Here is a 26,902-nt window from a genome sequence, read left to right as displayed (position 1 = left end):
CCACTCCCAGCTAATTTTTTATATTTTTAGCAGAGACGGTGTTTTACCATATTGGCCAGGCTGGTCTTCCAACTCCTGATCTCGTGAGCCATTGCGCCCGGCTCAGATTAAAGATTTTAAAGACCTGAAAGCAAACTGGTGTTTCTTAATCTCAGTTTTTCAAACTTGCTTTACAGGGCAACTCTTTTCCCCTTGTAATACCTGTTAATATCTCACTGGAATATGTTTTGAGAAAAACATTGGAAGTACTCGCTATAACTTACTCCGAAGTGAAGTTTAGCTTCACATAAGATTATTATTCAAGCTGATCACCAAATGTTACTGCTTGTAGCTCTTTTACAACAGGGAATGGTGGGTAACATCTAGGTCACAGGTGTCAGAGGTAAGGCACTGAATCCTGTTTCTATCTCTCACTGCTAGCTGTATGAATGGGAGCAATTTCCTCACTGTAAATGTGTTTGTTGTGAAAATTAAATTAGTTGATACACATAAAGATCTTATGTGTAGAACACAGAGTAAGCACTCAACAAATATAGATGGTATCTGCACCTCTCTTTAAAGTCTAAAGCTACAGAGGAGTGAAGAACCCCATCTATTAAAAACAAACAGAAATGAAAACAAAACAAAACAATCATCAGCTCAGAGGGTAAATGGTATACCAAAAATGGATACACCTTTTTTGCAAAATAAAAACAAGAGATTCATTACTGAAGAAGCAAGATGAAAAGAGAAAACAAAGTAAACAAAATCCTAGTGTCATTTGCATACTTGTAACATTTTCTCATTGTTAATCCATTTTTTTCTTCTTTTTACCATTTCTTTCTCTTAAAATTACTGAAAAAAAAGAGGCTTAGAAATCCTCAAGAATGGTTGATTCTTTGGAGAATGGAATAGAAAGAAAGTAGGAAGGACCGAAAAGCTGCGAAAATTCTTCTGTGTTTCTCAGAGGAATGAGGCACGTGACAAATGGGAGGTGGCAGCCAGAGGGAGCCCGCAGCTTAATTAAGTCTCACAGGAGAAATTGTGATTGCATCTTAAGTGAGGAGAAGAATGAATACAGAATGGTTCCAGGGCAGTTTGTATCAACAGGGGACCCCTCCCCTTGTTTCTTCTCTCTGCCTTCAAAAGTGTTTTTTAAATACCAATATGTTGTCTTCAGCTTTGTCTTTTTTTTTTTTAAGTTTCAGAAAATTAAGAAGATTAAAAAATGAAATTTGTTTATAAGGGAAGCTCACTTTGGAGACATGAGATCATTTATTCTGGAAAATCAGTGTCTGGGGGAAACAAAAGCGGCAACAACAATAGTCAGGCAGACATTTAAGTGAGGCTTTAATCTACAGGCTCAGCACAGATGAAGACTGTGTATAAAACAACAGGTCAAAAGTAGCCAGTCCTAGGTAAGAGACTTCATGCAGCATAAAGTGTGTAGAGAATTTGCGACCTTGGAATTAGGCATGTATTTACTTATCTCTTAATGCACTGCATGGAACTTTGCAACGGGTGGGAAAGCATGTGTTACAGGCATTGATCAAATATCTATCAACATGTCTCAATCATTTATCCATCCTATTTGAGCCAAACTATTACACTCATGCCAGACAGGGATAGGAAAATGACTCCGTAGTAACTGCAGATAAATAGCGAGTGCGATGTTGTGCATTTTATTTTGTGAATGGTGACATGCCATGTTAATCAAAATAACCACATTTCACCTTTCAGCTTTCTTTAAATTGAAGCCCTTGAAGTCTTTCTGGATCTTTTCCTTTCTCATGGAGAGCTAAAGCCTAGCTCCCTACATTTTCTCAGGTATGCTTATGGTTGTAATTATCACTGTATGCTGATACCACTGATTTTCTTCTCAGCCCAGTTTTGTTCTCTTGCTCCTGCATAATTTATTCAGCCGTATCTATATAGGTAGGACCAAAATAGAACTCATGATCTCCAACCCCAATGCATTTAGTTTGCAAATCAGTAAGTTAGAAATTACCTATATCCCTCCTTGTCTCTCATCATTTACACAAAATTCACCATTGATTCCTTCTATACGTCATTAAATAATAATTTAAAATATTAATTTCATGATTATGTAGTATTTTATCTTTGTTCTTGAATGTATTTAACCATCTTTTCTTCTGGGTATTTAAGCTGATTCTAAGTTTTCATTATTATATGTAATATATATAATAACATAAACATTCACGTAAACATTTTGTATTAAGTAATATAGTATATAATTGATTTTATTAATTACTAATTATTTCCCTATTGATAATTTCAAACCTCCTAGAAACCATAAGTTACATTCATAAAATTGGTCTTTAACAGGAAAAAAATGATGATGCCAAATGTTTTGATTACTTTTGAAACTCAAATACTTGCAAATTTACTCAGTTTACACATTTGTAAATGTTTTCATGAAAAAGTCAAGAAAATGTAATGTGTAAGAGAACCTTAACCAATATTAACATTTTAGAACTACATACATCATTACACATTGCCCCTAAGGATCACAGGTGCTTCTTTTGTTGACTATATTAAAGAAGACACTAGCTTTGTTAAAATATTTCTTTTATATTGGAAAGAATATTTGGAACATGTGATATAAAAATGGGTAAAATATTTACAATCATTTATCTGGAAATAATTCTCTTTATAACAAGTATCTACCAAGTACTAACTATGGTTAGGAACTGTGCTAAGTGCTTTGCATGAGTTGTCTCTCGATGATCTAATGCAACTGGTACCATTATCATCACATTGTAGAGAAGAAAAATAACCCTCATGGTAAATATTTGTCCAAGGCTATTAATGACAAAGAGAACATGCTTTTAATATCTGAGTATCCTGCTATCACTTAGTATTTAAAAATATTATTTAGAATACTAGATACAACAAAATTCACAATTCACCACCTTCTGAAAAGAGAACCAGCTTCAGAAATATAAACAACAAAAATTATTTCATCTTGATTACCTACATCTTCTGTGTGAGTCAGTTTATTCATAATAACAGGTTTTATAAAACTGTTGTCATGAAATACTAATAATATATAATTATAAGTGAATTTACTAATGGGAATAAATGCAGGACCAATACTTTTGTATATCTGTTTTCTTACGTGTAACAAAGTAACATGGCAGAATTTATAGCTCTGTTATTACTTTACCAAATTTCTTGCACTCAATTCCAAATTCCACTTTTTCTGAATTAGCACATTACCTTTCTTTTCATGAACAAGTAAACAAAGGCCAGAGTGGTTATATTTCTTTACCAAGGCCAAGAGCTTGAGTCAAGGACCCTGATACACATGCAGAATATAATCATTTCTACTCCCCATTGCATCCTGCTGTCACACATTAACATCTTGTTGACTAAAACTTGACTCATATGATTCTATGAAAACCCAGTAATTTTCAGATATTAAAATTCTCTATCACAGGAAAGTTACTTAAATATTTAAAAAGTAACTGCTCTTTTTTCTGTCTTCTGCAGCTGCCATTTTCTGTAAATACAATTTCATTAATTCTATTTAAATCAGGAAGTCATCTTTGTGAAAAGGACTTTACTTAGAACTACAGGTTGAAAACTAAACATTTCCCACCACATAGATTTTTCTTTATGAAAATGTTACAGCTGAGAAGATGAACAACACCTGACCTCTGTTATGTTTGTCTTTGCCCTGACTCAAGGAAGGGCAGACACTGAGTTGAAGTCCAGAGAGCCTATAGTCAGGTATTTCTCTAGTATAACAATCCTTTTCATATTACATGAAGGATACGCCTTCGCTTTGTAAACAAATCTGATTATACAGATAAAGCGACCAGCATCTGCTGAAATCCCCTTTCTAACTTACCAAACTTAGTTGTTTGTGTTGCGTACTTACAGATCTATTTCTACACATTTGCATTTGTAATGCATTTAATGGTCAAAAACACAGACTATTGTATATTACTCTAAACAATAAAATTAAGATGCAGTGTTTTATTATAACTAAATATAATTCAGTTTTTCTTTTATATATACTCAGTAATATGTATGAGATCTTTCAAATTAATATGTTTGGATCCATCACATTTACTTTTACTGCTAAAGAGGAATGTCTAAAGTTTCTACTCCTGTTTTTTTTTTTTTTTTCTGGATTTCAATTCCTCTAATAAAAGTGTCCATCTTGTCATCTATTATACAACTCTCCTGGAGGTCCATTTCTACTGTTTCTTATGTTTTTTCTGGTTTTTAATAATTTAGTTTTACATTCTGTTATCATCGTTACTTTTTACTGAATGCCAGTCCTTTTATGTTAAAAGGAAAAAAAAAAGCTGGGAGTAATTTGTGACTCTGAATACGAACTTTCTCCAGAGGAAAACTTAGCTTATTCCAATGAGGAATTGAGCTTACTCGGAGCTCCGTTTCAGTAATTGTAGGGTTTGCCTGTTTTGATGCATCGTTACTCCTGGTATGTAATTGGTTACATCTGAAAGCCTGGAGCATTTGCCATGTCCCTTCTACCGTAGCAGGCCCTGAGATTGATTTTTTCTTCCTTGCCCTGGAGACTGATGATAGATCTACTTCGTTTTTCAGACCCTGTGCTGCTTTGGCACATGCCTCATGTTGAAAAAGTTTCACTCACATCTCTTCATGCGCCTTCTTTTCAATATCTTCACTCTGAGTGCAAACTATCTGGGTAGATCTCTGATGCCTTTAAACATAAATATTTTTCTAGCTTCTTTATAGTTTATTGTGTATGTTAGTCCTCCACAGCCAAAGTTAAAGTACCTTCAAATGGCTTTTTAATACTTAAAAGGTGTCCTTTTCAAATAATATCCTAATCATGTACATTCACAAAAATAAAAATGTAGGCAATATTCTAAGTTGGATAGGAAATCATACATATCCACTGCCTTTAATATTTTAATATTTTAAATTGTATATCATTTTTATAAGCAATTTAGCAATACCTATCAAATTTTGGAATGCTCATATATATTGATTCGGTATTTTTTCTTCAAAATATGTATCTTAATTATTATATACACATACAAATGTACCATATAATAAACCTGTAAATGAATTTCAGCAGTCTTTATAGTAGTAAATCCCTATGATCTACCTGGATTCCATTATTAGTAGATTGATTTTATAAAGTTTTGTGAATTAATGCAAGACAATACTATGTAACTATTAAAAAGGTGAGATAGAAGTACCTACAGAGAATCATGAATGAAAACAATCCACAAAACATATTACAATCTTTACAGGATATTAAGTAAAACAGGGAATTTTAGAAAACTGTATTTTATATGGCATTATTTTTAATTAAAATGTTGTATTAATGTATGAGTGTGTGTTAAATAGTAATTGCTTGAATGACAAGAATGGATAAAGGGGCCAGGTGCGGCAGCTCACCCAGCACTTTGGGAGGCTGAGGTGGGCGGATCATGAGTTCAGGAGATCGAGACCATCCTGGCCAACATGGTGAAACCCCGTCTCTACCAAAAGTATAAAAATTAGCTGGGCATAGTGGCACGTGCCCGTAGTCCCAACTACTCAGGAGGCTGAGGCAGGAGAATCACTTGAACCCATGAGGCGGAGGCTGCATTGAGCCAAGATCACATCACTGCACCCCAGCTTGGGCGACAGAGTGAGACTCTGTCTCAATAAAAAGAATGGATAAGGGAACTGAAAATTGTGGGATTAGGGGTTTAAGGTCATCTTACTTCCACTGTGTTATTTACCTTTACATGCCACTCTCTGTATTTAACTTTTTACTATTGTAGTTTATACAAAATAGGATAATTTGCTATAAATGGTAAAGTGGAGTCAATCTAATCACTGGGCCTGTAAAACTGACAAAACAATTAGAGACTGATTTCATTTTCATTATCTCCTTATTTCAGTGTTACAACTGTATGTATGATAACATGTAAGACAAATGGTATATAGATTCAAGCCTTTCTGGATCATCTAAATCCAAGTAAAAATAAGCAATATTCCACTGATGATCAACATTTAACAGGGCTGTTTTCTCATTTAGAGCTTTGGTGCATTATCTCATGACTTATGAAGACATAATAGCTAATAACAATATTCTGGTAATATATTAGTGTGATCAGATATTTCTTTTGATTTGTTCAAAAAATTTAACAAACCGCCATAGAAATTATCCATGGGGATGAGTTACCCTTTTGTACCTTTCTCAATAACAAGTTTTTGTATCACTGTTGACAAAGTTTTCAATGTTAATATTAACCAATGGCTACATGGAGAGTACAAAGTTCAGGCAACTTTCAAATTGTTTTTAGCCATCTGAAGGATTTGTGAAGAGTTTAGTATATAGTTTATTAATCTGAAATCAATTGGTTTAATGAAGATATTGGCTCCAGATTTTGGATCAGCATTTTGAAATAAAACCAGATAGTCTCAAGGCTAATGTTCAAGACATACAAAACTCTAAGATTTTTCATATGACAAAATTATTGTGCCAAACTTCTGAAAAGTACCCTGCTGGGTAAACTAGTTACTCTCTAATAGCCAGTTCTAATAGAGCTTTAGTCTTTATGTGGTAAACAGAGTCAAACAAAAATATTCAAAAAAAGATATATCTGCACTTCCTCATGCTATCACAGTTTATGCAGACAATTATTTAGGTTGGTGCAAAAGTAATTGTGGTTTTGCCATGCAATTTTCATCTCCTCCTCCTTCTGCCATGTGATGTGCCTCTTCCGCCTTTGCCTCCCATCATGATTGTAAGTTTCCTGAGGCCTCCCCAGAAGCCAAGCAGATGCTATCCCCATGCTTTCTGTAAAGTGTGCAGAACCATGAGCCAATTAAACTCTTTTCTTTATAAATTACCCAGTCTTGGGTATTTCTTCAAAGCAAAGCAAGAAAAGTCATTAAAAGTAATGACAAAACCCACAATTTCTATTGCACCAACCTAATAAAACATTATGAAATACAACAGTTAAAAAAACACAATTTTGTCCTTTTGATTTTGAATTAGTGTTGCCACAGTTATTATGAAACTGGCACTGACGTCATTAAGAAAGCTTAAATCACCAAGTCTAAGTATATGGGGGAAAATTCAGTTTCATATAGTGTGAGTTAATTATTGGATTCTTAGTCTATTCTAACGGAGAAGCTAGTCTATTAAATAATATAGCCAGTTACTTTCTACTTTAAAATACTGATTCTGAGTAAGTGAGAAGTGGAAAAAAGTAGAGACAAAGGCACATATAAGCCATCACATGTTATAAGGTATTTTAAAACCTAAAATCAAAAATCTGGAAATTCAAGTTATTTTAGAACTCAATTACCTAATCATACCTTACTTTGATACATAAGTTTATTTTATTTACACACTTAATGTACTTATTCTTTTTTAATTATTCAGTATTATAAAAGAAGTTGTTATGCATGAAAAACAATATGTTAGCATATTTGGTTTGTATAAACTTTATCAAATTCTAAGTTGAATTAAATATCTCTACATACTGTAATATTTGTTGCATATTAGGCTTACTTACAGCATTCTAGTTTTGATGAAATTCACCCACAGTTAAAAAAACCGTGATCAATATTACATTAGTATTCCACCTTTCAATCCACTATGTTTTGCCTTTTTCTTATTTACCATTGCAGATTGAAAACATCTTTTATTTTTAATGGTTTTAAGACACATAATATATTGCTTTTGTTCAGCTATTTTAGATTATATGAGGAAAAATGCCCTCAGAACTGATTGGGAACCAAGTCAATGTGAAAATAATTAGAATGACAAGTTCATTAGGAAACATGTTACTTATTAGAATGACAGATAATTGCCTTTTTTCAGGTCATTTAATTTGGAATAGATGAAACAAAAGTTTCATTCCATCACTCTGTTAAATAATTGAAGTCAGTAGGTTTTTTCATTTCTACAAGCAAAATAACAAAAATTGAGAAGAACTAATGTTTTCTGTGGAATTGTAAAAAGCTAAGTCTTTCTTAGGAGATACTGAATTATCTTACATTTTAAACAAAGCTGTAGAAAATAAATGTAACTTGATAAGAGAAACTTATACTTTTTTTTTAAGGAGCAAAATCAAGGTCAATGAAAACAGGGATTTTGTCTACATCTACAACATCAAATACAGTGTCTGCCATCAGTACCTTCTTAATATATATTTGTTGGATAAATAAAATAATGTAAGGTATTACCAGGGATTTTTGACATACAAATTTTTAAAACATACCAATTGTGTTCTTATGAAGAAGTTCTAATCACTTAGTAATATTTACTATATAGTTTAAGCTTCAATGAGTTTCAATTATTACAAAGTTGGAGTGGATTGAATAATGTCCTTCAAAGATTCACACCACCTAAACTTTCAGAATGTGATCTTATTTGGAAATTCGTATCTTCGTAGATGTACTTAAGTAAAAGATCTCAAGATGAATCACCTGGGATTTCAGGTCTCCACCCAAACCTCATGTTGAATTCTAATCCCCATTGCTGGAAGTGGGGACTTGTGGGAGGCATTTGGTTCCTGGAGGTGGATCCCTTATGGCTTGGTGCCGTCTTTGTGATAGTGAGTTATCTCGAGATTTGGTCATGCGATAAAAGTGACTAGATCCACACTCTCTCTTGCCTGCTCCTGCTTTTGCCATTTGATGTGACTGCTGCCCCTTTGCCTCCCACCATGATTGTAAGTTTCCTGAGGCCTCCCCAGAAGCCAAGCAGATGCCAGCACCATGCTCCCTATAAAGCTTGCAGAACCTTGAGCCAATTAAACCTCTTTTCTTTATAATTGCCCAGTCTTGGGTATTTCTTTACTGCAATACAAGAATGGCATAACATGGAGTGGACCTTAAATCCAATGACTGGTGTCTTTATAAGAAGAAAAAAAATACAGAGAGGCACAAAGAGAAAGTACGTTAAGATGGAGGTAAAGATTAGAGTTATGCTGCCATAACCGAAAGGACAGCCAAGGTATCAGAAGCCGGCAGAGGCAAGGAAGAGTTTCTCCTCTAGAAACTGCAGAGGGGACATGACCCTGCTGACAACTGAGTCAGGATTTCTGCCTTTCAAAACTGTGAGAATTTTTTTGGCCACCAAGTTTATTTGTTGTGGTAGTTTTAGAAAATTAATATAGATCTAGAAAGCTAGAAAGTGCATTATTCTCACCCTTAAAATAACAGAAATATATAGATTATTCTGCAATTTCAACTTTTGTTAAATTCATCAAGGCACTGAGGTTGCAAAACTTCCAACTTACACAAAATCTAAGCAAAGATGAGTGATATCAAGGAGAGATAGGAGGCAAACCCTTGATTCTTTGGGGCAAACAACAAGCAGGTGCCCCTGGGAACAGTACCCCCAAGGGGAATTCACAGGGCCTTTCAGTCTCTTAGTGAACTAATCAAGTGGTTATGAGAAAGATCTAGGGGAGGCCAGAAAAAGTCTTCCTCATGTTGTTCAGGTGTGAGTGCTGGGGTAGGGGAATGAGCAGCCACCTCAGTGAGAAAGACATCCAGCCTCTCCTAGATGAGTGTTTCTCCTTTATCTCCAATTAAAGGTTTAAATTGATGAGAAAATAGCAAATCCAGTCAACATCAGGAAACAGGCTAAGAAACAACTAGATTTCAGAGAAAAAGGAGGAGAAGAAAATGTCCAGATCCGAAACCATTAGAAAATTTATACTTCTTAGTGAGGGGCAGGATAAATAAGAAGCACTCTCCCCCAGACACAGGAGCACAGCTCATGCCTAAGATGGACAATAAACCAGAAAAACAAAATTTGACTCTCCCACCTCCACGCACCACCACCACCACCATCAGGCCCACAAGTTCAATAATAAGCAATAACCATCTACTACTGGGGATGGGGGGCACAAAATCATGGAAAAATAAACTCCTTAAGAAGCAAAGGAAGACTTTATACTGAAGGTGGGGAAGATATTGTGAAAAACACTCTGGGAAATCATCCCCAATCCTAAGCACAAGGTGACTCTAGAGGAAGGTGAAGCCTGTGGGGAATTGGTAACAACCATGGAAACCACAAATCCCAGACTCAGCTCAGCTGGCTGGATTGATTCAATTACTCACACCACAGGTCTACCACAAACAGGTGTGGCCCCAGAAATAAATAGTTACCATTTATCTCAGTTTTCACTGCTTTCCAGAAGATGTCAACTTTCAACAACAACAACAAAGGAGACACCTAAATAAGGAAGAATAAGCAACACACATTCCAGAGACAGAGTCGGTCTCAGCTCCCACCGAGAAGTTAGAATTATCAGGTAGGGAATATAAAGTATCTATTATTACTATGTTAACTATTTAATATAAAAGGTGAGCAACACGCATAGGTAATTTCTGCAGAGAGATGGAAATTATAAGGAAAAGTAAAATTTATAGAATGAGAAGCATGATATCAAAGAAGAATGCCTTCAACAGGCTCAGCACTAGACTTTGATGCAACAAAAGCATGGATCATAGAAGGAAAAAAATAGCATGAGTTGAATTCATACAAATAAAATTTTTTCAAATACACTGCTAAGAGAATTAAAAGATAAGCCATAGACTGGGAGAAAATATTTACAAATAACCTATCTGGTAAAAAAAAACTTATTTCTAAAACATATAAAGAGCTCTTATAACTCATTAATAGGAAACAACACAAATAAAAGTGGATAAGAACTTAAAGAGAGCCTTCACCAAAGGAGATAAAAGAATCTCACATGAAAAGATGCTCAACATCATTAGTCATTCAGAAAAATGCAACCAAAAACAAAATGTGATATCACTACACAATTATTAGAATGGCGAAAACAAAACAAAACAAAACAGAAAACGTAAACAGCTGATAAATATGTAGAGCAACTAGAACTCTCATATATTGCTGGTGATAATACAAAATGCTATAGTCAAATTAGGCAGTTCCTTAAAAAGTTAAAAGTAGGCTTGCCATATAACCTGACAATCCCACTCATAGATTGTCCAAGTAAAATGAAATCTTATGTTCATCCCCAAACCTGTCTGTGATTTCATATAGCAGCTTTATTCATAATCATCCGAATGAGAAACAACCCAAATTTTTCTTGGTAAGGAATGAAAAAATAAGCTATCATATCTTCATTCCATGGCATACCACTCAGTAATCATAAAAATTGAATAAATTACTGATACATTTAATAATTTGGATGAATCTGAAATGCATAAAATTAATGAAGTTAACCAGACTTCAAATGCTACATAGTGTATGATTCTATGTATATGATATTCTTTCTCCCTCATTTCATGCAGGTCTTTGCTCAAATGTCACTTCATCAGCAAGATTTACCATATCACCCAGTCTAAAAGGGCCCCCAACATTCCCATCATACACTTTTGCTACTTATATTTTAGTTTCTATGTAGCATTAATGTGTAGCAAGTATTTACTGATTTACTATATATATCCCTCACTGGTATAAGCTCCATGAGGGTAGATGCATTTTTATCCCTATTTGTCTAGAACATGTAGATGTTCTGTAAATATTATTGAGTAGATAAATGGTTGATACAGCAACATCGGAACATTATTGATTAGTAGCTCTGTCAGCAGTAGCTTCTACATTATTATCAAATTTGGGTTTAAATACACATCTAAGGACAGTGGTCACCACTGAGCAGACAAATCATAAAAACACAGACAGGACAGAGGAAGGCTACCATTGAACATATACCATTATTAATCAAGCAGTCACACAAGTGGTGGGGAATGGGGAATATTTATATTATGCATCTAAGACTCGTGAGTTTTCATGGATAATCTGGAACTATATTTCCTGTTCATCTTGTGATTATTGTTATATTTTCAAGTTATTTCTGTAAAGGTGAATATATTTTTACTGTTTACCCTATCTCATTTTTTCACATATTAACTTTATAAATATTTGCTTATGGAAATTATCAAAAGTATTATAATTTTACTTGATTATGTTTGCAGTATGTGTGTGTATCCTTGTGTGTGTTTGTTTTGTGTAAACAAATTTAGAGGTCATTTATCTTTGCCTTAAATATCCACTAACTGAAAACTCAGAAAGATTAGCCCAGGAGAGTTGTTTTTATTTTTTTCATTGTTTGTTTGTTTTTGAGACAGAGTCTTGCTCTGTTGCCCAGGCTGGAGTGCAGTGGCACAATCTCGGCTGACTGCAACCTCCACCTCCTGGGTTCAAGCCATTCTCCTGCCTCAGCCTCCCAAGTAGCTGGGACTACAGGTGCCTGCCACCACGCCCAGCTAATTTTTTTTGTATTTTTACTAGAGAGGGGGTTTCACCATATTGGCCAGGCTGGTCTCAAACTCCTGACCTCGTTATCCACCTGCCTTGACCTCCCAAGGTGCTGGGATTACAGGTGTGAGCCACCGTGCCTGGCCGAGAGTCCACTTAAAAAAAAAAATCTACATGTTAAAATGTAGCTCAGTAAGCACCAGATAGGGAATGGTTGCCTCAATATATCTTTTTTTTTTTTTTTTTTTTTTTGGAGTCTCGCTCTGTCGCCCAGGCTGGAGTGCAGTGGCGCAATCTCGGCTCACTGCAAACTCCGCCTCCCGGGTTCATGCCATTCTCCTGCCTCAGCCTCTCCGAGTAGCTGGGACTACAGGCGCCCGCCACCACGCCCGGCTAATTTTTTTGTATCTTTTTAGTAGAGACGGGGTTTCACCGTGGTCTCAATCTCCTGACCTCGTGATCCGCCCGCCTCGGCCTCCCAAAGTGCTGGGATTACAAGCATGAGCCACCGCGCCCGGCCGCCTCAATATATCTTAAAAGAAAGTTTTGCATGATGCCTGCATGCATTTGACATGCTTTATGGAACGCGCATTCCTGTATCTCTTTATGTATATAAAAAACTTGAAACTCAAATAACAGTTACAGGATTTCTTATTTTAATAAACTACAAAATGGAAATAAGTTGTTGCAGAATGAAGAGATTTAGTCTTTTGATCTATTTTGTCAGATAAACTTCAAAAAACTTACCAAAGGTATTTTATAACAGTCAGTTGTATAAATGGGACAACAATTAGACAAAGCCTTCATAAAATTATAATGGTCTTAAAATGACTCAATTGGTAATCAAAAGGAATACAAATACTTAGTAAACAAAATTAATAATGGCCTAAAGATTTAATCACTTCAACGTGATGGAATTGTGTAAAAGGAATTATCCCAGCCAGGTGGAAATATATCTATTCCCTTTGAGATTATCTGGATTAAAACACATTTTACTTCAATTTGATAATGCCTAATTTTAGTAATTAACAAATCTGTCTCTTGGGAATGTTTTCCTTCCATCTAACTTAAATAGAGTAAGCTAATAAGTAATTAGCTCATCTAAATGCCTTGTAAGGTGTAATCCCTAAGTTCCACCTAGATGTCTAGATTCTCTTTGTTCTGTTTGCATCATTAATTGTTTCACTGTAAGCTTTTCTTTTCTTTTTTTTTTTTTTTTTTTTTTTTTTTTGAGAGAACCTCACTCTGTTCCTCAGGCTGGAGTGCAACGGTGTGATCTTGAGTCTCTGCAATCTCTGCCTCCCAGGTTCAAGCAATTCTGCATCAGCCTCCCGAGCAGCTGGGACTACAGGCACTTGCCAGAATGCCCGGCTAATTTTTGTATTTTTAGTAGAGACGGGGTTTCACCATGTTGGCAAGGCTGGTCTCAAACTCCTGACCTCAAGTGATCCACCCACCTCGGCCTCACAAAGTGCTGGGAAACCTTAAGCTATTTTTAATTTTGTAAAACATTTTCCAGTTAAAGACAGATAAGTAAACATGAGTAAATGCTTCATTTAATATTATTCCTCTTGTCAATAGAAGAATAAACTTTTAACTCTTCATAAGACAACATTTCCTTCTTTGGTTTTCTAATTAACAAACTGCACAATTCTAGTTTTATGTAGTAATTCCTCATTTATTTTTTGTCTCAGAATTTCATTTTCTAAGTGACTTCCATAGCAATCTTCCAAATTCAGTACCTGGCTCTGTTCTTAAGTTATGGTGCACATAAAAAGCTAACTTGATATTTCTGTCTTAGGTCCATCCTCCTATCTTCCAACTTTTGTAGGAATCTTACATAAGAATTGATGATTCCATTTACTTTCTCTACAAGATTTTGCCCATGGTTTGATTTTTCCATGCAGTTTGGCCACATAATTTGCAGGGCTTAGTGCAAAATGAACATTTGAGCTTCTTGCTCAAAATCAGAGGTGGTGGCAAGTATGTTTGGTACTAAAATGTAAAGTTTTTCCCCTTTTTAAAAGTTTTTTTTCTGACTTCTCACGGTATTTGCTATTCTGACATTGTTTTAAGCAAAGAAAAATGTAAAATTCACATTGTTAGCACAAGTTTTTCCATTCCATTCATTTTTATATGGAATGCTAGCTTTAAATGCAAATAGAGCAGTTAAATTGTATGAAGAATCACCCAATTACACAATTTGTATTTCATAGTTTGTCTTCAAACAAGCTGCTTGTGCTCCAGCAGACCAGAACTAACAAATACAAGTGAGACTCAAGAGGTTGAAAGGAGAGAGGATCTCTCAGGCATGGAATCCATCCAGGAAGGGCTCCATCGACAGAGGGATACTCAGTAAGTATGAGGATACATGCTTGACTAGGGCAGATCTTCACCAGTTACCCAGGCCCCTTGCCTAGATCTCAGTACTTGGGACTCCAGCTTACTCAAACCCAATAGCTGCCAGGTTCCCCCTGGTGCCAGCCCCTGCATATACATGCTTCACAGCCTGGCATTTCTCCTTCCCATTTGCTGGCACCACAATCTATGGCAGTAGGCCTGTGAACACCAAATGCCTTTAAACTTCCACATCTGGATGCGCCAGGTACCTAGGTCACAAGCCACAAGAGAATTGTGCCCACAAAGATGGACCAGCCTATTGCCAATCATGCTGCCACTGCCAGGTCCTACCTGAGATGTGCCAGAGTGTGCACCCTGATCCCAACACTCCCTGTGATTACAACTAAAACCCCACAGGGGCAGAGGTTGACAGCAGAATGATGGCCTCCTTTAAAACTTATCTGGTGATTGCCTGGAATATAGGACCCAGAGGAACCCAGGCAGTAGGAGAATGAATGATTGAACCATTCTGTGGTAGCTAAGAGCCAGCAGGAGGCAGGACCTTGTGTAGGTCCAGTTTCCAAACCACTGGCATATGTTTGTTGTTACATCATATTCTGCCTACAAATCACAAGTTCAAATATAAAAATACTAACAATATCAAGAGGGCAATAGCAAAGCATTAAACCATTGTGGGGAATTTCTGAGAATGGAGCCTAATTTAGTTGCACAGTTCCTATGCCCGTTGAAGCTGGCCCTGTTCTCATGAACTATACTCAAGTTTTTTTGAGGTATAAAAAATGTCTTTAGCATAATCACTCCAGCAGGTGCCATTCATTTCATTACATCTGAAAACTCAAACTTAACAAAAATGTAGCAACACTCTTCATTTCCTCAAACTCTACTACCTAATCCACCAGGGTTTCAGGTCTACAAAAATATCCGTTTTTAGGAAATCAATAATCTTAATATCACAAATTCATTGAAAATTTTTCAATTACCTTACAGTATTTTTCAGCAATTTTCATAATTGTTTACTTCTCCTTTGGCAACCTGTTCTTTTTCTGTGGCAATGTATTTCTAGGTTTCTTCCTACCAATTTGAGCTCTCATCCCCATATCCTTTTGCTGCTCTGACCTATATTATCCAGCCTTTTAATGCTCAGTTTCCTAAAGATTTGTTCTAAGGCCCTAAAACATGCCCAAGGATGAAAATTGCTTTAAAACAGGAAGTATGCTTTTTAGTATACTTCCTGTTTTAAAGCAATTTTCATCCTTGGGCATGTTACTTGATAACTCACAAATTTACATTTTTATCCCAGATGTCACTTCAGAACTTTAATGCTGCAAGATACCTGCAAGATGACTCATGGTTAACATACGTAAAATAGATAATCAAGATCTCCTTGAGTTCTTCTTCACTGTTCCCTCTCCCGCTGAATTACATCACCCTCCATTTTCTCAATCCATTTGCTAAAGCTAGAAAGCACATAGTCACCCCAGATATCTCCGCTTTACTTGTGCACCTCATTCAATCCTATAACAAATTCTCTCATTTTAATTCCCGAATATCTCGCTACATTTTTAGCTTCATTCCTACAGTCATCTTTGCTATAGCCTGAATGCATGTGTCTCCCTCACATTCATATGTTGAAATCCTCATCCCCAAGGTGGTAGTATTAGAAAGTGGGGCCTGTGGAAGGAAAGTGATTAGGTCATGAGAACAGAGCCCTCATGAATGGGATTAGAGCCCTTATAAGAGGCCTCAGAAAGCTGCCTTTCCCCTTCTACTGTGTGAGGACATAGAGATAAGACACTCTAAATAAACCAGAAGGTGAATCCTCAGCACAAACAGAATCTGCCAGCATCTTGATTATGGACTTACCAGCCTCCAGAACTGTGAGAAATAAATTCCTGTTGTTTCTAAGCTACCAAGTTTATGGTATTTTGTTATACTAGCCTGAATAGACTAAGACAATCTTCAAAACCGTCACTCTAGTCTAAACAACACTTATTTCTCATCTGGGTGACTGCAATGGTTTTCTAATTCTTTCTCAGTCTTTATTGGTTCTCCAACATTGCAACCAAAGTGTTCACTGAAAATATAAAATTAGTTATATTTGTTCTCTCCCTAAGAACTTTCATTGTCTTTTTTTCTGATTCTAGTACACATGAGAAACTAATATACCTAGAACACTAGTGTGGTAGGCAGAATAAAAACTACCAAAGATATCCATGTCCCAATCCCTGGAACTTGTGAATATGTTACTTTAACACGGAAAAAAAAGATTTTGCAGAAGCAATTAACTTAAAGACCTTTAGATGGGGAAATTATACTGAATTATGCAGGCCGGCCAAATGTAATCACAGGGTCCTTAGACAGAGAAGGAGATATGAAAATGAAAGTAGAAAATTAGAATGTGCAGTATGATAAGACTCTACCGGCCATTGCTGGCTTTGAAGATGGAGGCATGCAACCATGAGCCAAGGGATAGGGTTTACCTCTAGAAGTTGGAAAAGGCAAGAAAATTTATTGACTCTAGTGCCTCCACATGGAACAGAGCCCTACTAAAATCTTGATTTTGGCAAAGGAGACCCATTCCAGAACTGAAACATAATAAATGCTGTTTTAAGCCACTGTTTGTTGTAATTGCAACAGAAAACTTATAAACTGAGGAAGAAAGAAGTATACTGCATCAACACTTTAACTAGGTTCTTACATTTTTATGCAGATTACTCTTTTTCTTTCTTTACATGTAATTTAATCAGTATGTAATAAAAATGTGTTACATGAAACAAAAATCTTGGTTTGTCCTGCATTAAACAAAGAGACAAACAAAAGTTTTTAAAAGGGACTTGAGTTTCCCATTAGAGCTCTTTTGACTAATCCTATTTTTCTTTCCTTTAGAAAAAAGTGTTCAATTGATCAAAGGCATATGATATTAGGCCATTTTGCTAATAAATTATGGTGCTGCAAACCCATTACTTTCATATCTATTTCACAATCAGGTAGCACGGGCAGAATTACACAGACTGCAGCAAAAAAAAAAAAAAAACAGATGGGAAATGCTAGTGAAGATAGGCTAAAGTATTCTTAATAATGTAAGTTTTTAAATGTAATCACTGCTGATTACTTTTCTACATCTGGATTTTAGAACATAATACCAATATAATCTCCCAACTCACTTCGGGTAAACCTAACTACGTATGAAATAATAGTCTGCTTAATATCTATATAAGTAAATAATGTTGGCCTTATTAAAAATGATAGTTAATGGATGTTACTAGCATAAACTAATTATTCAGGTTGGTGCAAAAGTAATCACAGTTTTTGTTATTACTTTTAAAGTTATTAATTTTACTTCGAGTTGTTTTCTAATCTGTAGCTAAGACTAAGCACTGTCCCTGTAGCAATATTGAACAGTATGAAAGAAATTAGAAACACTTCTTCTAAAGAATAATGAAATTTTCAAAACTTTTAGAGATAGCTAATTAATTCAGGAAGTTTAAATTATAGAGATATTTTATTTTGTTTTCTACAGCATAATTATTTTAGTTATTTGTTTTCCTTCTTGTTTTTTATATTTTCAAATACCTGCTTATTTCTACTGCTAATTAATTCAATTCTGAGGCTTCATTCAATGTTAGGACATGAATCAATTGTACTTAGTAATATGCATCCTATTAAAATTATATACAGAATTTTACAATGTTTTGGAAAACTTCCAGTTTCCACTCTGCCTTGTAAGGTGCTTTGAAGTCTTCACTCCATGCAACAACAAGTAAAAAGATGAGCAAACTAAAAAATCAAAAACTTTTTTTAGATTAATGAGAAGCGAAATGACAGGACAACCCACTGTTTCCAAAGATTGAAGAGACAAGAAGATACAGAGAACTACAACCTACTAGAACAGAAATTCATAAGCAGAAATCTCAGGAACCAGTATTAAGGTAGGACAACCTGAACTGTAATTGATGAATTTGTAGAGTCTTAATGTGGACAAGTCTGAGAGATAAAACCTCTAGGAAAATCAGTCATAGGGATGTCCTCAAATTTTTATGAGTTTCACCTCTAGGAACTCTACCTTCAAAAGTGAAGGAGAAATAAAACTCTCTCAGACAAACAAAAATAAAGGGAATTTCTGGCCAGTAGATTTGCTTTGTAATAGATATGATAAGAAGGAAAATGATGTAGGTTAGAAACTTGAATCTACACAAAGAAAGTAATAGCATTAGAAAAATGCTATAAAAGGAAAGAAAATGGAAGCACCTGAAATAGTCAATTAAAACCACAAAAGGCAGAAAAAGTGTTGAAGACTATAATACAAACAAAGGACAAGGGCAAAAAATAGAAAACAGTAAGAAATATAGTAGATATTTTTTCAACTATATCAATAATCACCTTAAATGTCAATGATTGAAATGCACCAATTTTAAGAAATTTTTGTCAGAGTAGATTAAAAAAAGAGGACCTAACTATATATTGTCTGTAAGAAACCCCTTTTAAAAATGAAAGCACACATAATTAATAGTAAATAAATGAAGAAATATATATAATGCTAATGGAAATCAGTAGATAGTGGAAGTAGTTATAATAATTTCACATAGAACAGACATCAGAGCCAGAAAAGTTATCTAGGATAAAGACAGCACTACCTAATGATAAAGGGGTCAATTTTCCAAGAAGACATAACAATCATTGATATGTATGTGCCTGGTATGGTTTGGCTATGTCCCCATCCAAATCCCATCTTTAATTCCCAAGTGTTGTGCTAAGCAATTGAATCGTGGGGGAAGGTCTTTCCTATGCTCTTCTCGTGATAGTGAGTAAGTCTCATGAGATCTCATGGTAATTATAAGGGGGAGTTTTCCTGCACAGCTCTCTTTTTGCCTGCTGCCATCCATGTAAGATGTGACTTGCTCCTCCTTGCCTTCCACCATGATTTTGAGGCTTCCCCAGTGACATGAAACTGTAATCCAATTAAATTTCCTTCTATTGTAAATTGCCCATTCTTGAGTATATCTTTATCAGTAACATGAAAATGGACTAATACAGTAAATTGGTACCAGGAGTGGGATGCTGCTAAAAAAGATATCTGAAAATGTGGAAGCGACTTTGGAACTGGGTAACAGGCAGAGGTTGGAACAGTTTGGAGAGCTCAGAAGAAGACAGGAAAATGTGGAAAAGTTTGGAATACTTGTTGAATGACTTTGCCCAAAATGCTGATGTTGATATGTACAATAAGGTACAGGCTGAGGTGGTCTCAGATGGAGATGAGAAGCTCATTGTGAACTGGAGCAAAGGCAACTCTTGTTATGTTGTAGCAAAGAGACTGGTGGCATTTTGCCCCTGCCCTAGAGATTTGTGGAATTTTGAACTTGAGAGGGATGATTTAGGGTAGCTGGCAGAAGAAATTTCTAAGTAGCAAAACATTCAAGATGTGACTTGGGTGCTGTTAAAGGATTCAGTTTTATTAGGGAAGCAGAGCATACAAGTTGAAAAATTGGCAGCCTCACAATGTGATAGAAAAGAAAAACCCATTTTCTGAGGAGATATTCAAGCCAGCTGCAGAAAGTTGCATAAGTAACAAGGAGATGTATGTTAATCCCCAAGACAACGTCTCTAGGGCATGTTAGAGGTCTTCACAACCACCTCTCCCATCACAAGCCCAGAGAAAATGGTTTTATCAGCCAAGCCCAAGGTTCCTGTGCTGTATTCAGCCTAGGGACTTGGTGCCCTGCATTCCAGCCACTCCAGCGGTGACTAAAAGGGGCCAAGGTACAGCTTGGCTTATTGCTTCAGAGGGTGCAAGCCCCAAGTCTTGTCAGCTTTCATATGGTGTTGAATCTGCAGGTACACAGAAGTCAAGAATTGAGGTTTAGGAACCTCTGCCTAGATTTCAGAAGATACCTGGAAAAGCCTGAATGCCCAGGCAGAAATTTGCTGCAGGGGTGGGGCTGTCATGGAGAACCTCTGCTAGGACAGTGAAGAAGGGAAATGTGGGGTCAGAGCCCCCACACAGAGTCCTTACTGGGGTACCACCTAGTGGATCTGTGAGAAGAGGGCCATGTTCCTCCAGACCTCAGGATGGTAGATCCACTAACAGCTTGCACCATGTACCTGGAAAAGCTGCAGACACTCAACACCAGCCTGTGAAGGCAGCCAGGAGGGAGGCTGCACCCTGCAAAGCCACAAGGGTGGAGGTGCTCAAACCATGGAACTTACCTCTTACATCAGCATGACCTGGATGTGAGACATTGAGTCAAAGTAGATCATTTTGGAGCTTTAAGATTTGACTGTCCTGCTGGATTTTGGACTTGCATGAGACCTGTAACTCCTTTGTTTTGGCCAATTTCTGCCATTTGGAATGGCTGTATTTACCCAATGCCTGTACCCCCATTATATCTAGGAAGTAACTAAGTTGCTTTTGATTTTACAGGCTCGTAGGTGGAAGGGACTTGCCTTTTCTCGGATGAGACTTTGGAATGTGGACTTTTGAGTTAATGCTGAAATGAGTCCGGACATTAGGGAACTATTGGGAAGGCATAATTAGTTTTGAAATGTGAAGGTATGAGATTTGGGAGGGGCCAGGGTCAAAATGATATGGTTTGGCTCTGTGTCCCCACCCAAATCTCATTTTTTAGCTCCCATAATTCCCATGTGTTGTTGGAGGGACCTGGTGGGAGATAATTGAATCTTGGGGGTGGGTCTTTCCTGTGCTGTTCTTATGACAGTGAATGGGTCTCATGAGATGTGGTGGCTTTAAAAATGGGAATTTCCCTGCACAAGCTTTCTTCTCTTGTCTGCCACCTTGTGAGATGTGCCTTTCACTTTCTGCCATGATTGTGAGGCTTCCCCAGTCACAGGGAACTTTAAGCCCAATTAAACCTTTCTTTTGTTAATTTCTCAGTCTTGGGTATGTCTTTATCAGCAGTGTGAAAATGGACTAATACTGTGCCTAATGACAGAGCATCAAAAAACATGAGGCAAACACTGACAGAACTTCAAAGAAAAAAAATAAATGAATCTACCTAATGTTACAGTGGGAGACTTTAACCCTTCTTTATAAAAAATGGACAGATCCAGCAGGCAGAAAATCAGTAAGGATGTGGTTGAACTCTAGAGCACCAATAGTTGACTAGATAAGATTAACACATACAGACTACTTCATCCAATAACAGCGTGATACATGTTTTCTTTTCAAGCTCACGTGAAACATCAACCAAGATAGTTTATGTTCAGGGCCATAAACCACATCTTATCAAATTTAAACGTATAGAAATAATACAATACCTGCTCTCAGACCACAATGAAATTAAACTAGAATTCAATTACAGAAAGATAACAAGAAAATTCCCAAATACTTAGAAATTAAACAATACACTTTTAAATAACACATAGATCAAAGAAAAAATTTCTAGATAAATTAAAAAATATTTTACACTAAATTAAATTGAAAATACAACTCATCAATATTTATGGGGCCGGGTGCAGTGGCTCATGCCTGTAATCCCAGCACTTTGGGAGGCCGAGGCAGGTGGATCACGAGGTCAGGAGATCGAGACCACGGTGAAACCCCGTCTCCACTAAAAATACAAAAAAATTAGCCGGGCGTGGTGGCGGGCGCCTGTAGTCCCAGCTACTCAGAGAGGCTGAGGCAGGAGAATGGCGGGAACTGGAGGCGGAGCTTGCAGTGAGCCGAGATTGCGCCACTGCACTCCAGCCTGGGTGACAGAGCAAGACTCTGTCTCAAAAAAAAAAAAAAAAAAAAAAAAAAAAAAAATTTATGGGATGCCTGAGAGCAATGCTCGGAGTGAAATTTATTGTATCAAATGCATAAGTAAGAAAAAAGGAAATATCTAAAATTAATAACCTAAGCTTCTATCTTAGAAAACTAGAGAAGAACTAATTAAATGCAAATTAATCATAAGAAAATAAATAATAAAAATTAGACCACAAATCAATGAAACTAAAAACAGAAAATCAAGACAGAAAATTAAAAAAAAACTCCAACATCTGGTTCTTTGAAAAGACCAATAAAATTAACATGCCTCTTGCCAGTCTTACTGAGAAAAAAACAGAGAAGACAGGTAACTATATCAGAAAAGAAAGAGGAGATGTGTCTATAGATTCCATGGAACCTAAACAGATAATAAAGAAAGATAATGATAGACTCTATGCCTGAAAATTGGGTAATCTAGATATTATGGACGAATTATTTGAAAGCTATAATCTGCCAAATGCACGCAAGAATTAATAGACAATTAATAAATAATTAATGACCTTCCAAAAGAGAAAGTGCAAAATCATCAAATTATCAGATGAGGTATCAGAGAATGAGTGGAGCAGAAGCATGGTAGCTATTTCAGATTATGTTGTCAGGAGATACCTATTTGCAGGCTCAAGGCTTGGATACTAAGGAAAAAAGCAGCTATGCAAACAGCCTCTGTAAGAGCAGTTTATCTAGAAAATAGTAAGGGCCAAGGCTGAGGGAAAAATGAGAAATACATGTTCACATAAGAGGAAGAAGTTTAATATGCAGGAATGATTCAGAAAGAGTAGAAGCATAGAAAAGGAGGTAACAGAGATGTGACATACTTCATGCTGACCATGATATAAATTTTGAACTTTCATAAGTAATTGAGATGTTTTCTGAGTTATGTTTTTAAATAGATCATTTTGACTGCTCTTTAGAAAAAGGATGGGGTGGGAAATAAAAACAGAAAGACCATTTAAGAAGTCTTTACATTTGTTAAGGTGAAAGATGATTATGGTTAGGCTGAGTTAGTGGCATTATGAAATGAAGTAGAATAATTAAATATGTATTCTGATAAACGATATGACGTTAAGAAAAATAAAAAAATATAAGTTAAAAAAATTTTTTTGAGAGAGGGTCTCACTGTTTTGCATAGTCTGGAGTGCAGGGGTGTGATCAATGTTCACTGCAGCCTCCACCTCCTGGGCTCAAACCATCCTCCCACCTCAGCCTCCCAAGTAGCAAAGACTAAAGGTGCATGACACCATGCCCAGCTAATTTTTAAATGTTTTGTAGAGATGGTATCCAGTTTGCTGCCCAGGCTGTTCTTGAACTCCTTGACTCAAGCAATCCTCCCACCTTGGCCTCCCAAAATGCTGGGATTACAGAAATAAGCTACTGTTCCAGGCCTAAGTTTTGATTTGATATATAATTTTTCTTGCCCTCTCTGATTAAATATTTAAAATAAAGGGTTGGATGACATAATCTCAAGAAAGAACATTGTGAAAAAAGAATAAAATCTCTTCTAACATTGAACTATTTAGAGCCAAGAAATTGGAGGAAAAACTAGGAAGAGGCCAAGACACGCCCATTGAGGCAAGAAGAAATTCAGATTAATGTGGTTCTACAGAATGAAGAGAAGAAAGGGTTTCACAATAAATGGGAATGGTTAACTGTGATCAATAACACTGAGGGGCCAAGTTGAATAAAAAGTGAGGAAGGTTTATTGGATATCACAAGATGGAGACCACAGATGATCAACATTTTCAGTGGAACTGGGGAGAAAGAATCTACAAATAAGTGGGTGTAAAAGTAAACTTACACTTTGGTGGTTGGCAGATACAGGGATTCCAGATTTCTCTCCAGATACATCAAACTACTAAATACAATTAAAACAAGTAAGAAAAAATGTGTATGTTGGCTTAAAAGAAGAAAGGAAAAGAATCAGTTTTCAGATACAACCAATAATAAGACACACAAGGTTACCAGGCTGTGTCTTAAGGGCTAGGATTGTAGTGCTCTTGTAGGAGTACATATTGAGGCTCTATGACACATGTCCCACAGATAGTTAGAGTTAGGCTCCCTGCATAAAGCAAGATGCTTGGATATTAGTAAATTACTGGGAAATTACTAAATTGCTAAAGATTGTTGAGCAGAAATGAAAAAAATATTTCTAACAAGTCTCAGGTTTTGATCTGAATAAAAAAGATACGCTGAAAAGATGCAACAATAATCTTGATTGGTACCACGTTTGAACCCAAATTTCACATGGAAACTTCCAGCTGAGATACAAACAGAAAGTGGTCTAGTAAAGTCAAATGTCAAATAAATATATTTTAGGCAATTGTAAAACCATCCCATAAATAGAAGCATAACTATACAATCATACTCGAGGCTTCCACAGAAAATGCTTTTTCTAAAAATAAGGAGAAAAAAATGTAGGGTTTATGAGGAAACTGACCACTATGAAAAACTCTCAGAACATTTACAAGATGGGAGAATCTCTATAAAAGATACTACATACTGTGAATATTAGAACAACTTAAAGAGTATCTTTTAAAAGTGTATTTACATTAAAAAATAATATATTTAAGAATAGAACTTATCAAGCAAGAATGAAACATTGTTTAAAATGAACAGGTTATTTGTGAAAGAATAAAATCTGATTCTAAGAAAGAAAAATTATAATTTTTATAACTACTTTTTAGTTAAGTTAATTAGCAATCTAGACACTGTTGAAGATAAAATAAATGAATTGGAAGAGCTATCTAGGAAATTAAGTACAATTTACTGCAGAGAGAGAAATGGATTTGAATTATAAAATAAAATGCTAAGAGATATGGAGGAATAAATAATCTGTATGAACACACACACACAATAGAGTTTAAGGAATTAACTATACAAAGGGCACTATTAAAAGTGAAAATAGCTTAAAATTCTGTAGAACTAAAGAAGAGCTCAAATTCTCATGTTGAAATATAAGGAGAAAAAACAAACTTTTTATGAAAAGAACAATGAAGAAAAATGTTCTCTAGGGACTCCCAGAAATCAGTTAAGAAAAGTAAGTTAAAGAACATATAGAAAATGGGCTGAGCATATTGTGATCATAAATTGAGGATTCAAAGGATTGAAAAGGAATATTCTGAGAGGTAAGGGGTAGTGAATATTTAGTATCAATAGAAAATGTACAAAACAGGATGCCACTGGAAATTCAAGATTAGAGGGCTGACCTGATAGTCCCGGGCTTTTGGAAGAATCTGAGGTATTCAGGAAGTATGAGGTATGATCAAAGTATTTCAAAGGAAACAAAGCAATTATAAAAGATATTTCTTAGTATGAACTTGATAAAATAAGGCATTGTGACATCTCTCCTTAGCTTGTAACAAGGAGGCCTTTAGCAGTGAGCTATCAGCATTATCTTTGCATGTGTACAAGGGAGATGACAGCTTCTGAAGAATTCTTTTTAAGGCATATCTTGAAATGGAGGCAAGAGACATCAAGCACCAGTTAAGCAGTTACTCAACTGCTCTCCTATGACTTGTGAGATGGTTTCATGTGTGTCAGACAATGAGGCTTTGATTGATATTCCTTCAATTGAATGTCACCTTCAAGTTGATCTGTTCTTCATCATACCCTAGTTTGGGCAGAAAAATTCTCATTCACTCAAATGGATTGTATAACTTGAGAGTAAGGTAGTAAACAACAACATAGAGTTTTTTAAATCTAGGCTATAATACTGAGAATACAAATTTAGTTTTTTTTTTCATTCTTTTTGGTTCTGGCTTAGCTAGTAACCCATTTGACTATGCTGTCAAAGTAATTCCTTTCAGAAACTGAGCACCATGGTGAAGGGAGTTCAGTATCAGCACTTAGTTTATGTCCTGTCTGACTCTAGTAGTAAAAAGTCACTACTTCTGCCATGTTGTTTTTTATTGTTTATGATGCCAAACAAAGCAATTACCTTAATAATATTTTCTTGGTTGATTTTAAAGATCAATAGTGTATGCTGATGAGAAAATTGCAATTAAGAAAAACAGCTGGACTTCTTCCAACATAATTCAAATGAAATAAACAATTTCACAATGTCAAAATCTTGCTTTTATCATATCTATTTTAATTGCATTTTCTTTTCTAAAATGCTTAAATGCTAATTATCTTAAATCATAATAACTTTACAATAGCTTTCAACTTGTGAATAAAAAATAATTTAATGCATTTAAACTTTTTGTACTAGTCAGGATACTCCAGAGAAACAGAACCAATATATAGATAGACATATCATATAAATACAGATATAATATAGATATAGGTACCATATAGATATACATGTAGATATAGAGATATATAAAAAGAGATTTAACATAAGGGATTGGCTCACATGGTTAAGGGGGCTGAACAGTTCTACAATCTTCCATCTGCCAGCTGGATGACCAGGAAAGTAGGGCCTGAGAACCAGGGGAAATGATGATGTAAGTCCCAATCTGAGTCTAAAGACCTGAGAACCAGGATCACTGGTGTCCAAGGGCAGGAGAAGATGGAAGTCCCAGTTCAACCACAGA

The sequence above is a fragment of the Hylobates moloch genome, unplaced genomic scaffold, assembly GCF_009828535.3.
Source record: "Hylobates moloch isolate HMO894 unplaced genomic scaffold, HMol_V3 SCAFFOLD_18, whole genome shotgun sequence".
NCBI lineage: Eukaryota > Metazoa > Chordata > Mammalia > Primates > Hylobatidae > Hylobates > Hylobates moloch.
The sequence above is the reverse complement of the archived record's forward strand: the minus strand, read 5'-3'. Positions refer to the sequence as shown.